The sequence below is a fragment of the Oreochromis aureus genome, linkage group 3 (genome assembly GCF_013358895.1).
Source record: "Oreochromis aureus strain Israel breed Guangdong linkage group 3, ZZ_aureus, whole genome shotgun sequence".
Classification (NCBI taxonomy): domain Eukaryota; kingdom Metazoa; phylum Chordata; class Actinopteri; order Cichliformes; family Cichlidae; genus Oreochromis; species Oreochromis aureus.
In genome coordinates this window covers 82,555,197-82,569,308 of record NC_052944.1, presented here as the reverse complement: position 1 = coordinate 82,569,308, position 14,112 = coordinate 82,555,197, and the positions used below count along the sequence as shown (strand labels likewise).

At 39.6% G+C, this 14,112-nt stretch overlaps 1 long non-coding RNA gene across 1 annotated transcript; it reads right to left on the bottom strand.

Moving 5' to 3' along the window:
• Positions 1 to 756: 756 nt before the first annotated feature.
• Positions 757 to 12,863, bottom strand: LOC120438367. Its single transcript, XR_005611845.1, has 3 exons — positions 12,591 to 12,863; positions 9,262 to 9,387; positions 757 to 970 (listed from the first exon to the last, which is right to left on the bottom strand). It is a non-coding gene; the product is annotated as an uncharacterized LOC120438367 (long non-coding RNA).
• Positions 12,864 to 14,112: the final 1,249 nt, after the last annotated feature.

Here is a 14,112-nt window from a genome sequence, read left to right as displayed (position 1 = left end):
CAGCTGTAAGCTTTAACTCCACTGTGGATGAGTTGGTGAGTTTTTAAGTCTCCAGCCAGGGTAAAAGACTTTCCACACAAGTCACAGCTGTAAGCTTTAACTCCACTGTGGATGACTTGGTGTCTTTTTAAGTTTTGAGTCAGGGTAAAAGACTTTCCACACAACTCACAGCTGTAAGGTTTAAATCCACTGTGGATGACTTGGTGTCTTTTTAAGTTTCCAGCCTGGGTAAAAGATTTTCCACACAGGTCACAGTTGTACGCTTTAAATCCACTGTGGATGACTTGGTGTCTTTTTAGGTCTCCAGCCTGGGTAAAATTCTTCCCACACTCATCACAGCTGTAGGTTTTCTCTCCCTTTCTTCTGTGAGGTTTGTCGGCCTCCTGAGAGCGCTGACTTCTCGCTCCATGTTGGTCCTGCAGTGACAGAGATACAAACAGAGGCAGTGAGTGAAATGCAGTCGTGGAACAAACTGAAACTTCCTCCATTGGTGGAACGTGTCAAAAAACACATTGTTGGTGTGTTACCACCACCTTCTGGTGATAGTATCACATTACAATGATGTGCTACAATGAGAGTTGTAATGAAAATGACATTATTGAAGAAATATTGATCAGTAGAGAAACTCTTTTACTCATAAAAAATTGTGAGTTCAACTGATGATATTGTTGTTTCAATGTGTGTAGAGAAAATATGATCTTTGTATTTTCTTGTAACTTCTGTGGTTTTTGGTTGTGAATGTAGATTCTGTATATATGGAGGAGCCCAGGATGGAAAAGATAAAGCTGCTGTTAACATGTTTTTAAAAACCAACCAGCTGTACACATAGTTTCAATAACAGTGTAACTGTGATGTTTTTCTCACCTTTTGTGTTGAAGTCATTGTTTCCTCTGTAGTGGCTGAGCTGAGTCCAAATGGCTGAAATTGTTCCTCTGCTGCACCACCAGACTCTTCTCCTCCTGTTACTCAGCTGGGACACAAAAAGTATATATATGTATTGTATCCCTGACAAAAAGAAGCAGAGCAAATAAACATGACTAAACTCCTCAGTAACAACAATACCTATGAAGCTTCAAGGTGAAACCCCAGAAGCAACTACAAAAAGAAAGTCATCAGTTGCCTACAACAACTTGAAAGGGAAAAATCACTGACCCCCCTGCATATCACCGCCTTTACCCAGGGGATGCTACACCCTGTATATATGGACATCCATAGATCCACAAAGACGGAGTCCCGATCAGTCTCAATGGTAGCAGTATAAACTCAGCCACCTACAACATTTCCAAGCACCTCATTACCATCCTAGCTCCCCTAGGATGGTAATGAGGTTTTTAAAAAACATTTTGAAACTCACTTTGTTAATGTGGAATTCTAAAATTATTTTACAAATGGAGAATTTATTCTACAATTCATCATCTAAGCATCTAGGAATTGTGTATTTCAATGTGTGTGGCTATTGTGGTTCTCCATATGGTGGTACAAATAGAGGACAGAGGAAGTGGCACACATCACGAGGGGGTACATGTTATAGGTGTTAACAACACACAGTGTGGTTGGCTAGGTTAACTCACAAGCAGAATTTAGCTGTGCCTGACTACAATAGAGACTTTCTTCTTTAGATGTTTCTGAAACAAGAAGGTGTAGTAAACAGATTTGTTTCAGAAAAAGGGGTAAAGTAATTAAAACGACATACATAAGCACAGAATGTTTTAATCCTACTAACACATACACACACATGCAATGAAGCTCATGAATACCAGATGGTATTTTAAGCCTGTGTTTCTGATTTTATCATCTTGTTCGGTTCACTTAGTGAGATGAGAAGGGATATATGAACTAGTGGACTAATATTATATTAGGAAAGATGATTGAATGATAGCAGGGGTGAACAGAATGCAGCAGAGGGTTTAAATGAGTGAGACTAACAGATTCTTAGTTTCTTGTTCCTGATGATCAGATAAACCAGAGGTTCCCAAAGTGTGGGGCCCGCCCCCTAGGGGGGGCGCAGAGCCATTGCAGGGGGGGCGCGGTATGAAAAGAAAAAAAAAAAGAGAAGAGCGCTTGGACACTGTGGACAGGTTTTTGACGGGGCTCCCACATGAACGCAAAGCAGGAGATGAAGCATCACCAAATATGTTTCCAAACCAACTTCCTTCCAAGCCAAAGACAGGAAAATATGGTGAAGCATATCTTCCCTTTGGCTTCACCTGCACAAGTGCCAAGGTAGGTCTCCCCTGCAAAATTAGTTTCCCTGCGTCGGGAGCAGCGCTGGGCTCTCCAAATCACGGACAAACAGGATCCCACATTCTTGATTTTTAGTTCACAAACACTTCTTGTAATAACTAACTACTCCTGACATTTTGGACATGTTATCTCTTTATGCAGTAAAGTTACAGTGGGATACAAATAATATCAGGCTGATCCTGCCGTAATTTGTTCCCCCTGTTCAAATCACGGACAAACAGTATCCCACAGCTGTTTTTGTTTTTGAACCCATTTTGCACAGAAAGGCATTCTTTGAAAAATGTATTGATAGTAATGTTGAATATTATTACACAGGAAAAAAAAAGAACTACACGTAAAATAATTACACCGTGACGCCTCTGCCACACACGCAGTTACTGTCCCTCCATTTAGAAAGGCAGAGGGGTCACGGTGTAATTATTTTACGTGTAGTTGTTTTTTCCCTGTGTAATAATATTCAACATTGCTATCAATACATTTTTCAAAAAATGTCTCTCTTTGCAAAATGGGTTTAAAAACATAAACAGCTGTGGGATACTGTTTGTCCGTGATTTGGAGAGCCCAGCGCGTGCTCCTCACCAAGGGAAAACCAATTCTGCAGGGGAGACCTACCTCAGCACTTGTGCAGGTGAAGCCAAAGGGAAGATATGCTTCACCATATTTTTTAGTCTTTGGCTTAGAATGAAGTTGGTTTGGAAACATATTCAGCGATGCTTCATCTCCTGCTTTGCATTTCTGTGGCCGCCCCATGCTAGCAGTGTCCAAGCGTTTTGTTTCCCCCCCTCTTTCATGCCGCGCCCCCCTGTATTGGCTCTGCACCCCCCCTAGGGGGCGAGCCCCACACTTTGGGAAGGTCTGAGATAAACGATGAGTTTAAAATCCAGTTAAGGAACGAAGAAATAAAAGAACTCAAAGATGCTAAGTTTTTAGGAATAATTTTTGATTTACGTCATAAATTTGACAAGCATGTAAGGAAGATTGCTAAGACAGTCAAGGCTAATCTGAATTGTTTTAAGTTAATTCGACAGTATATACCTACTTCAGCAGCTCAGTCATTTATGCATTTGTCACGTTCCTGGGTCTTTTGACCCAGTGTTTTGAGTTTTAGTTCATTTTTGATGTTTATGGTTTATGTTTAAGTTCTTTAGGTCAGCGAAGTTCATTTGGTTATTAGATTCCTCTTGTATTTTCTTCCCCTGTATTTAAGTTTCCCTCACCCTTTGTGTTTCATGCTGCGTGTCTTATGTTATCAAGTTTGTAATGTCATGTCTGCGTCTCATGTTTCCTGTTTTATTTTAAAGGTCTGTGTCCTATGTCAGTGTAGTCAGCTTTGCTTCCTTTGTCTCGTTATGTCAGACTAGTGTCAGCTGTTTCCCCATGTGTTTCCACTTCCCCTAATCACCCTTGTGTGTATTTAGTCTGTGTTTCTGGTCATTCTGTGTCAGGTCGTCTGTTGTTCACGCCATGTTTCCCATGCCATGTTTCTAGATTTCATGTTCAAGTTTTTCATGTTGTTTGTTTAGTTCTTGCAGTTTAGGATAATGTTAGTTTTACTTCAGTTTGCCTTGCCCTTTGTTGTACCTTGTTCTACCAGCCTCATTAAAAGACTCACTTTTTGTTAATTCAAGTTTTGTTCCACGTTCCATTTTGTCTGCATTTTGGGTCCTCTACGTCACTCCATACAGTCTGTGTCTGCCAGACTGTGACAGCATTCCATGATATTCTCTCATTTTTCATATTGTATGACAGTTTGGACCCAAGCAGCACCATCTACAATTCAGCCTGTGATATCCTTATATAACCAATCTTTAAAAATAATGGATAAAAAAAATCTGTTCGATGGCATCATTTAGGGCTGCACAAAAAAATATAAAAATTAAAGTTGAAAATAAAATAACTGTACAACAAAATAAACAATACACAAATATACAATATAGAAATATATAAGAATATATGAAGAAATATAGAACAATGACAGCAGCTGTACAAGTACTAAATGGAAATGAAGAAATATAATGTCCAGAGTTGTGCAATCCGCATGTGAAAGTGTCTTGTGCAGTGCAAATATGCTCAAACTGATTTATTTAAGTGACTTCAGTGATAAAGTGATTCGATTAGATGATCATCAGCAACATCACTGTGTGTGAATGGACTTGAGAAGACTGTCTGAGTTTCACATTTGCCATACTGGGAGTTGATGGCAAAGGAAGAGACACAAAAGTGTGAAAGACAAAAGGCAAAGCTGAAGAAGAACAACCCACTGGGCCTCTGACACGCTACAACCGTGAACTGCTGCAGATGTGGGAGAGAGACAGAAGCTGTGAGAAGTGGGGAGAAGAAAGCATGGAGGAAAAATGAAGGCTGTTGTTGTTAATGTGTGAACACACGAAAATTGGGTTGGAAAACTGTTGCCGACTGTCTTGTGGAGGTTGAGAAAGAGTCCGTAGGATCGCAACAAAGGTAAAAATGAAACACACACTAACACACATAAACAGAGAAATGTGAAGGAAGGGCAGTTTTAAGGACATGCCCTGCTGAATCAGCAGCTCCACTGCACACACCGCCATTAACCCTGCCTACTAACACACACACACACACACACACACACACACACACACACACACTGAAGATCAGCTTGTTATCTGTCATCAGTGTTAAAATAGTGTAAATTTAACAGACACTTGTTATCAAATGCTGAGTGTATCCACTGCTGACAATTAACTCTCCAAGTTGCAGGACAATAGGTGAAACTTTTGGTGAAAGGGGGAAAAAAAAGAAGGAGAGAGTCTGGTACGACCAACCAGTGATCACATCAGACAATAAATTTAGTTGTTACAGTTTTTTACAGACGCATTTCGCAATACTTAGGTCACTTTTGCAAAACTCCTCACACAGTGAGCACAACAGAAGTCTATGTGGGCTAAACTGAGGATCAGTTATCATTGTTTTGGCACAAAATGCATTCAATGACTACATCTCTCAAATTTCATGAATTATTTTCTCACTCAGACACAACAACTGCCAAAAATCTTTGTACGTACAGGACATTTTGCATGTACTTACATAATGTTTTCAAAACTGTTAAACTTATGGTCAAAACAATAACATAATCCAAAACTGAATAAGACAGCAAAATTCAACAGCAATATTTTATTGAAACACATTTTAAATCTAAAAATGCAGTTTAACCAGCCACAGCTGATTCTCATTGTAGATGAACATCCACACAGGTGTTACTCCTTCAATTGCATTACAAAAGGAGACAACTGCTGAATAGGTTTGTTTTGTGATGTAAACATGGACCCAGCCAGAAATGGAGAAGTGGCTGAAAGAGGAAGAAGAGTGGCTGGGAGGGGGCGAGGAATACATATGCGTGGTGGAAGAAGAATAAGAGGAAGGTCAAGAGCTGTAGTCGCAGATGAGATCAGAGCTACTGTAATTGATCATGTAGTAAATCATGGTCACTCAATGAGAGAGGCTGGTCAGAGAGTGCAGCCAAATCTGCAACGCTCTACAGTGGCATCTATTGTTAGAGTTTTCCGGCAAACCAACAGGTAACTTGTATTCTGCAAGGGCATTTGCACATTTCAGAAGTAAATAAGCTTTTGTGTAATTGTTGTTGCATTTCTGCTTAGGACTCAATGGTTACCTCACACAGGAGGGAGAAAACGGATGTTCACTGATGTGCAGGAAACTGCCATTGTTGATACAGGGAGTGCAGAATTATTAGGCAAATGAGTATTTTGTCCACATCATCCTCTTCATGCATGTTGTCTCACTCCAAGCTGTATAGGCTCGAAAGCCTACTACCAATTAAGCATATTAGGTGATGTGCATCTCTGTAATGAGAAGGGGTGTGGTCTAATGACATCAACACCCTATATCAGGTGTGCATAATTATTAGGCAACTTCCTTTCCTTTGGCAAAATGGGTCAAAAGAAGGACTTGACAGGCTCAGAAAAGTCAAAAATAGTGAGATATCTTGCAGAGGGATGCAGCAGTCTTAAAATTGCAAAGCTTCTGAAGCGTGATCATCGAACAATCAAGCGTTTCATTTAAAATAGTCAACAGGGTCGCAAGAAGCGTGTGGAAAAACCAAGGCGCAAAATAACTGCCCATGAACTGAGAAAAGTCAAGCGTGCAGCTGCCAAGATGCCACTTGCCACCAGTTTGGCCATATTTCAGAGCTGCAACATCACTGGAGTGCCCAAAAGCACAAGGTGTGCAATACTCAGAGACATGGTCAAGGTAAGAAAGGCTGAAAGACGACCACCACTGAACAAGACACACAAGCTGAAACGTCAAGACTGGGCCAAGAAATATCTCAAGACTGATTTTTCTAAGGTTTTATGGACTGATGAAATGAGAGTGAGTCTTGATGGGCCAGATGGATGGGCCCGTGGCTGGATTGGTAAAGGGCAGAGAGCTCCAGTCCGACTCAGACGCCAGCAAGGTGGAGGTGGAGTACTGGTTTGGGCTGGTATCATCAAAGATGAGCTTGTGGGGCCTTTTCGGGTTGAGGATGGAGTCAAGCTCAACTCCCAGTCCTACTGCCAGTTTCTGGAAGACACCTAGACACAGAGTGGGGTGATCATGGCTTTTTCAAAAAAAAAAAAAAAGATATCAGCTGTATAAACTCCAGTTTTTCTTGAATGTAATTAACATAATGAAGCATGATAAAAAAAGAAAAATATCACCTTGTAACTCAGAAAAATAATCAAATCAACAAATCTTATTCTGAGCAGTTTTGTAATGGAACAATTTTCTTTCTACAGTCTACATCCAAAGTGGCAGCATGGTGACATTTCAGGCGCAGTGCAAGTTGTCTAGACATATCCAAGAAGATGATCTTGAATGGAGACTGGTTAGGTCATATTACATATTGTTGGTGAATGAGACCTTAGTCTTAGAAATGGGGAAAAAAAGGAGAGTGATCACATGGCCAAATGAGTCATGGTCAGGGATCAGGCTCCTTTAGAAGAGAAAGTTAGAAATGGTGAATACAGTGTTTCATACATGTGAAAATATAAGTAATTCACTGTGGCCTTAATTGTCACTGGATTGCAACCGAAGGCACATCCCTGGGAAATTTCTGATGAATATATAAGAATAAGTGAGGGAAGACCAAGCGGCAAACTTGGACAACAACTGCAGTTCCTCAAGTGGCCACTTGGGGCTGAATAAGTTCCCATAGACTCCCATGTTCAAAAGGCCAATCTTAACAGCATTAAAAAGCATATTTACATCTGGGTACAAAAACTAGTTTTGACCTCTATGGATAGCTTCCCTCTGAAAGCTCTGTTCAGTGGTGTGGCCACTCGTGTTCGGGTCAAATCTGACCAATTTACATCCGATTGCCTCGAGACCTTATGATATCCTCCACACTGTACACTTGAACATATAAAAGTGATGAGCACCTCTTTCACTGCATTTTGAGTGTTTTAATCAACTTTGTTACATCAGTGGTGTTCCCGGTCCCGGACCGCCATAGAAAATGAATGGGAATCCCCACCCCCCTTGGCCTCTCACCCCCTGTATGGGCCACTGAATGACAAATGAAAGGCCCACTTTTTATAAAGAAAAAGAAAAAAAAGAAAAAAAGAAAGAAAAGAAAAAAAAAAAAAAAAGCATTACTATTGTATGTGTATCAGTGGATGGTGTGTATACAAATTCTTGTATTTTGGGATTACTTAGTGCAAAAAAATAAAAATACATAAGCAAATATTAACGAATTCTGCATGATGTCTGATTCATTCCAGTAACATATATTGAAATTATGAACAGAGATGTGTCCCTGTTTTACACAAGAAAACACTATGTAATGCTACATGTTGTTAGTGTTTTTTAGGTCATTGTTTTGTGGGTGACAAAGTGTGTTTGTCGGCTGTCAACGTTTGCTAGTGTTCTGGAAGAATGAGTTTATTTGAGACCTGAATAAAGTGTTTTGGTAGTTGTAGTGCATTTTGAATGTGAAATGAACTGCTTTGCCAAGCTCAGGGTCAGTTAGGAGAATTGTGTGAAGAGTTTTGCAAAAGTGACCTAAGTATTGAGAAATGTGTCCTAGCGGCTGTAAAAAACTGTAATATAGTAAATTGTCAGATGCTTTCTGCTTGATTGGTGCAGGACAAGTAATTTACTGTATGGACCAAATTATCTTTTGTGATAATATATTGAACATGCATTTCTGTTATCCTGTCAACTTAGTGGGTTAATAGCTGATTTGCAAATTAGTTGATTGTTACTAGATCAGGGAAAGATGACTGGATTATAAAACAAGTGAATAAGTAAGAGGGTTGAAATGAGTTTCTTGTTCCTGATGTATGGGTGAAGCTTGCACCCAGATACACACCTCTGAATACATAAGAGAAATACACGACAACATGTCACATGTTTTATGTTGGAAAGAGAAGAAAAGTTAAATAAAATGATTGGGTCTGTGAAAATGAAAAAGGAGTGAAAAAGCACAGACCTGGGGAAGGTCTGTGCTTCTAGTGATGAAACACTGCCATGAAGTGTTTACGAAGCGTTTAATGGTGAACATTAGTGTTGTGTGAACTGTGCAGCTGCTAATAAAAAGGGGGAGAAATTTCTCTGTGTATCTTGCAGGTGGAACTAGGTCAGTTGGCCCCAGACTTTCCAGAATCATGTGATATTCTTGAGCACTTGTGGGCAACCAGTAAATATGATGTGGGGAACATGAACAAAGGTAGTGACTCTTAAGTCTGATTTCAGACCATGTAAGCATCAGTCATCAACTAAAGCCAGAAGCATTGGCTGCAACACTGCATGGCAGATTCTAATCCATACAGCATGTTGTTTCACCAGAAAGCAAAACTTTTCCTGTGATTTCTGGCAGATTTGGGGGTTTTGTCTTAGTACCAGACTGATTCTGCCAGTTAGGTTTGGGTTGTTTTCTTTTTGTAAGAGAAAGACAGGTTTTTTTAAATGTATATTTAGACATGTCCTGAACAAGGCCTAATATGGTTTTGTTTTGTTTTTTTATAACAGTGCACTTACTTCCTTGACAGAAAAGGAGGGTTGACCACATGATTTACAGCAGCACCTCTGGAGTCTGATGATCCAGACCGTCAGGTCTCCAGGACGCTCCACTGCTATTGTTTTTTTTTTCCTCTCTCTGAGGGTCTTTGTAGAGGATTCGGCACAGACACAGACAGACATGAGTGAACACAGAACATCTTAGTGTTGGGCTCATTATCATATCACTGTTGAGCTCATAGTGTGAAAACAAGTGAGTGACATTACTTAAGAAAAGTCACTGCTTACAGTAGTTTTGATTGAACAGATGGAATGATCCATAATTTGGGAAAATTATGGCAACAGTAGTGTTTTTAATGATTTGGGGAAATAACTGCACATGGCACACTTGCGTCTGTGGTGTGGGATGCCTTATTACTCCTATCACCCAACAGTTGTTTGCAAGAGTGAAGTTTGTATTTACTTACTGATTTTCGTTTCTAGGTAATTGTGGTGTGGATGCAGGCTCCAGGCGGAGCCAAGAGTTAGACCCACTTAACATGACATTAATACTGATTTTATTGTCTAACACAGGGTTTACAGGGCTGGAGCGAAATTACTCTGGAGAAGAAGCCCTGATATTGCCTGAGGAATGATCTAACAAACCCTTTTCTTTTGTTATTCTCCTAGTTCTGATGATTTGACTCATGGGAGAGACCATGTGTCAAAAGGAGGGATTCCAGGTTTATCCAGGTTTAACATGAAACAATGCTTTCTATGTTTTCCACGAGTTTTTTCATGATGATTCTTTCCATGGCTTTTTTTTTACTATGATTTGTGGGATTAACCGTTCATGTACAGGTATTAAACCTCTACAAGGGGGTAAATCAATGTTCAGATAAGATCGTTGGTGTGACCTTTCTAATCATTTCATAAATGATATGCATTTACACGACTCTCCGAACATCAAACTGTTTTAGAGTCCTGAGCCTGAGTAAACGTGACTGGAGTAATTATAGCATGTGCATTTCACAGTTAATTGACTAATAATTACTTGAGTACATTTTGCATGGTAGTGAGACTGTTTTCCTAGCATGTAAGTTCCTGATGCATAAGTGCATTAGGTCCTCATTGTCTGAGGAAACAATAACAGTTGTGAGTTCTTTTGACATGTGTACTGAATTCTGACAAATTGTTTGACACCCTAAAGGTAGGATTTTGGGTTCGTCACATTTCATTGAGGGATTTTTGATAGGCCGTAAACATGCCTGAAGCACCTAAAGAATGAAGTAGTTCTTCCAGTGTTAAATGCGATTGTTTTGGTTTCCCCAATCACTGATGTGGGCACAGTAAAGATAATTGTAAATGCCTTTGAGAGAGTTTACATTGTTTAAATGGGTCTATTGCCCAACAATAGTAAAGAGTACAGTACACTGCATAGATAGAGAGGAAAGATCTATCAGTGTTAGATTTGTATTGTCTATGGTCATTTATGCTTAGAAATATCTACCCATATATGCTTAGAGGTGTATAATCGATTGTGTAGTGATAGGATGTGTGATCTTTAGTAGGCTGTAAAAGGCTTTGTGTGCATTCCAGAGCTCTCTGACTTTCACACCCACATTTTAGGAGCATGGGAGAGGTCGTACCTCACATGCATACCTATGTAAGATGTCACATGTTAATGAACCTATGCATATTCATGTAACCTGTGAAAAAGTAGAGGGATATTTTGCTGCAATTTTTGCTGCTATTTTATAATCATCATTACCATTCCATTAATTATTAATATTGATATTGCATTTAGATGTTTAAACATATTGGCACCCAATTAAGCTTTTATTACAGGTGCAGTTATAACCACTTTAAACTGCTGAGTTGAATTTATAATCTTAAATGTTTATATGCAGACTCCATTGTAAAAGAAAGGCCTAACGCGGAGTATACTCTGTGCCAGAATAAGACAGGAAACTGCAGGTTTGCAGGGCAGGTTTTCTGCAGAAGTGAAACCGAAAGTAGAGTCTGAGTGGAAGTATTTTGAGCAGGTTATGAACAATCAGGTTATTTGTATTATCTTTTATGCATTTATATCTTTTGATTAAGCTTTTAGTAGAGGTTCTTGATTAAAACATTTATTCAGTAGATTACATATACATAGTTTCAGTTCGGTTATTACATATATGAGAGTGGCTTCTGTCTCTCTGTCTGGTGAGAGGTCAGGAGCTAGGCGGCGAGGTGAAATGGGGTTCAACTGTGGTTAGCACCCTATTTGGTTAGCACATACACACACATACAGTTAGAGAGGTTCATCTGTAGGTGAAAGCAACTGGGGTCAAGCGAAGGAACGGCGTTTGTTCAGTTCTCTCCCGTGCACGTGAAACATAAAGAACTTTGCCTACTTCGTGTCTTGCTTGCTGTGTAATTACATTGTCTTCAACGTTCCAGCGAATAGGTTCAAGCTACAAACCTATCAATCAGTCTGTTGTAAAATTTAGCTCAGAAGTGTTTGATATATGTTGGCAGTACATGGCCACGTCTGGGTTTTACCCCAGACTTTGAAAGCACTAATATTGAAGTTAGTTTATGCTTGTGGTATTCATTTACCTATAGGTTCTTATATAGTCACTGTCCTTTATGGTAAACCTCTGGACAGGGCAAAGCAAAAGGCACAAAGGAGTGTGTGTGATGGTTAGAATATCCAGAAACCTAAAGTATGTATCAGCAGCAGAATGGACTTGAAAATAAGTGCCCATGTTTGTTTCAGTTCTATGAAGCTTTGAATATTTTGGATTAGTAGTACTGCTGTGTTTGTTGCATCATATTGCTGTAATTGTTTATATGCTTTATATATTCTGAGGTAAGTTGATCTATAGTGTTACATCATATTCTATAAGGATGTTATGTGTTTGTATACTTTCTGCCCAGTTTGACCCATTTAGCAGAAGTCAGCCTGTTTAGGCTGTGATATCTATTCTGTATGACTTAAAGCAGTTATGACATGGTCTGATTTTCTCACCCAGTAAGCTAATATTTAATATATCAGTCTACTTTTCATTTTATCAGAAACAGTTATCACAGTTCTAACATTTTCTTGTTACACATATACATAAGCATTGAGCCAAATTCGGTAATGCCAACAAAATGAAATAACAATATATAATACATCTATATATACACTGTCAAAGATACTTGTCTTTGAGTGAATATTTAAGGTGATAGGAAATATAAATAAATGCAATCTTTACTGAAGCTCAGTATTTGACAAAGTTCAAGTTCACTGCTGTAATAACTAATAATGACTAATATAAAAATAACTTTAATATTTGCAATATTATAATTATATTACCAAAGTGAGATGACTTTACTCTCACCATAAGAAGAAGTACGCCGCCTTCACGGATTCTTTTTGATGGTAGCGATCAGGCGGAGACTTTTACTTCCAAAATCAGTCTTTATTTGCGCTGGAAGAAAATAAAATACAGATGCATCTGGAGTCCTATTCTAAAGGCTGATTTCCTTCCCCCCGGCTTGTACCTGTGGCTTCCTGTCCTGTCCTGGGGGTTGGCTGTTCTCCTGCCCTGCATCCTTTTGTTTATATTCCAAGACTATTTTTCTATATGTCTCCAAAAGTTGAATCTGTTCATCTGGACGTAGCGTTTTGTGGGAGAAACATTTCGTCACTCATCCAAGTGACTTCTTCAGTCTCTGCTGACTGCAGGTTTCCCCAACCCTTATAAACAGTACATTTGCATAATGACTGAAACCAGCCCACTGAAGGAACAATGGGCTGTGAGGTCAGTTCCTTAATCATAATTATGCAAATTCTCATGACCATTGATCAACAATCAAGGGTTGGGGAAACCTGCAGTCAGCAGAGACTGAAGAAGTCACTTGGATGAGTGACGAAACGTTTCTCCCACAAAACGCTACGTCCAGATGAACAGATTCAACTTTTGGAGATTTACTTTCCTGGATGATTGAGAATGCATCAAGACGATATTTTGCTATATGTATTCTTACCCCCTAGCAACCGCCATTTCATAATGTTGCAAGCAATCACGAACTCTACAGTCTGTCTAACTCCAATGTATACCAAGCAATCTATAATTCTCAACAGAGATAAACTCAACATAAACTGAACCCACATTAAAGTTAGCTCGGTGCTTACCTTTAAATGAGCCCACAAACCGAGAGAAACTCCGCGATGAAGCTGGGGCCGTTTATCAATATGCGTACTTGTGCGTACTTGCGTTCTCGTGTACTCGTGATACGTCATCAGTCGGAGACCAAGTACTGTTCCAATTGGCACGCATCACACCGAGAACGCGAAAAAGTCCCGGATGTGTTCTCGATCCGCCCATTTCATCGAGCATGCATCGGTGTAGACTTGGGACAGCTATATATCCCAGAATGCATTTCGTCCAAAACTCAACAGCGGACTCCCGGCACATCGCCCCCCCCCCCCTCCCCCGCCCGCTCGCGGTCTTCACACTACTCAGGTTAAAGAAACCCCAGCAGCTGTCTATAGTATTGAGTGTCCACTAGAATAGAAATAAAAGTGTTCTAACATCTCACCTGCTTGTTTTATTAAGGTATGTACACGTATGTACATGTACACTATTTTTATTAATAGAGGTTTCACTACTGAGGTTAAAATGATATATAAGTCACTTAGATCACTTCTAAATGTTAATGTTTGGTTTATTTCAGTGTTTTATTTGTTCCTGACTAAACCGGTTTGGCTGTGATTAGAAAAGTTAAGCTTCATAACATGTTACTCACAGTTAAATTAAGAGGGACGGCAGTAAAAACTCCGGACCTGTGACATCATCACGTACGCTGGTACAAATCACGAGTCCGTGCTCGCGTACTTGAGAATTGAGAAACGGCCGA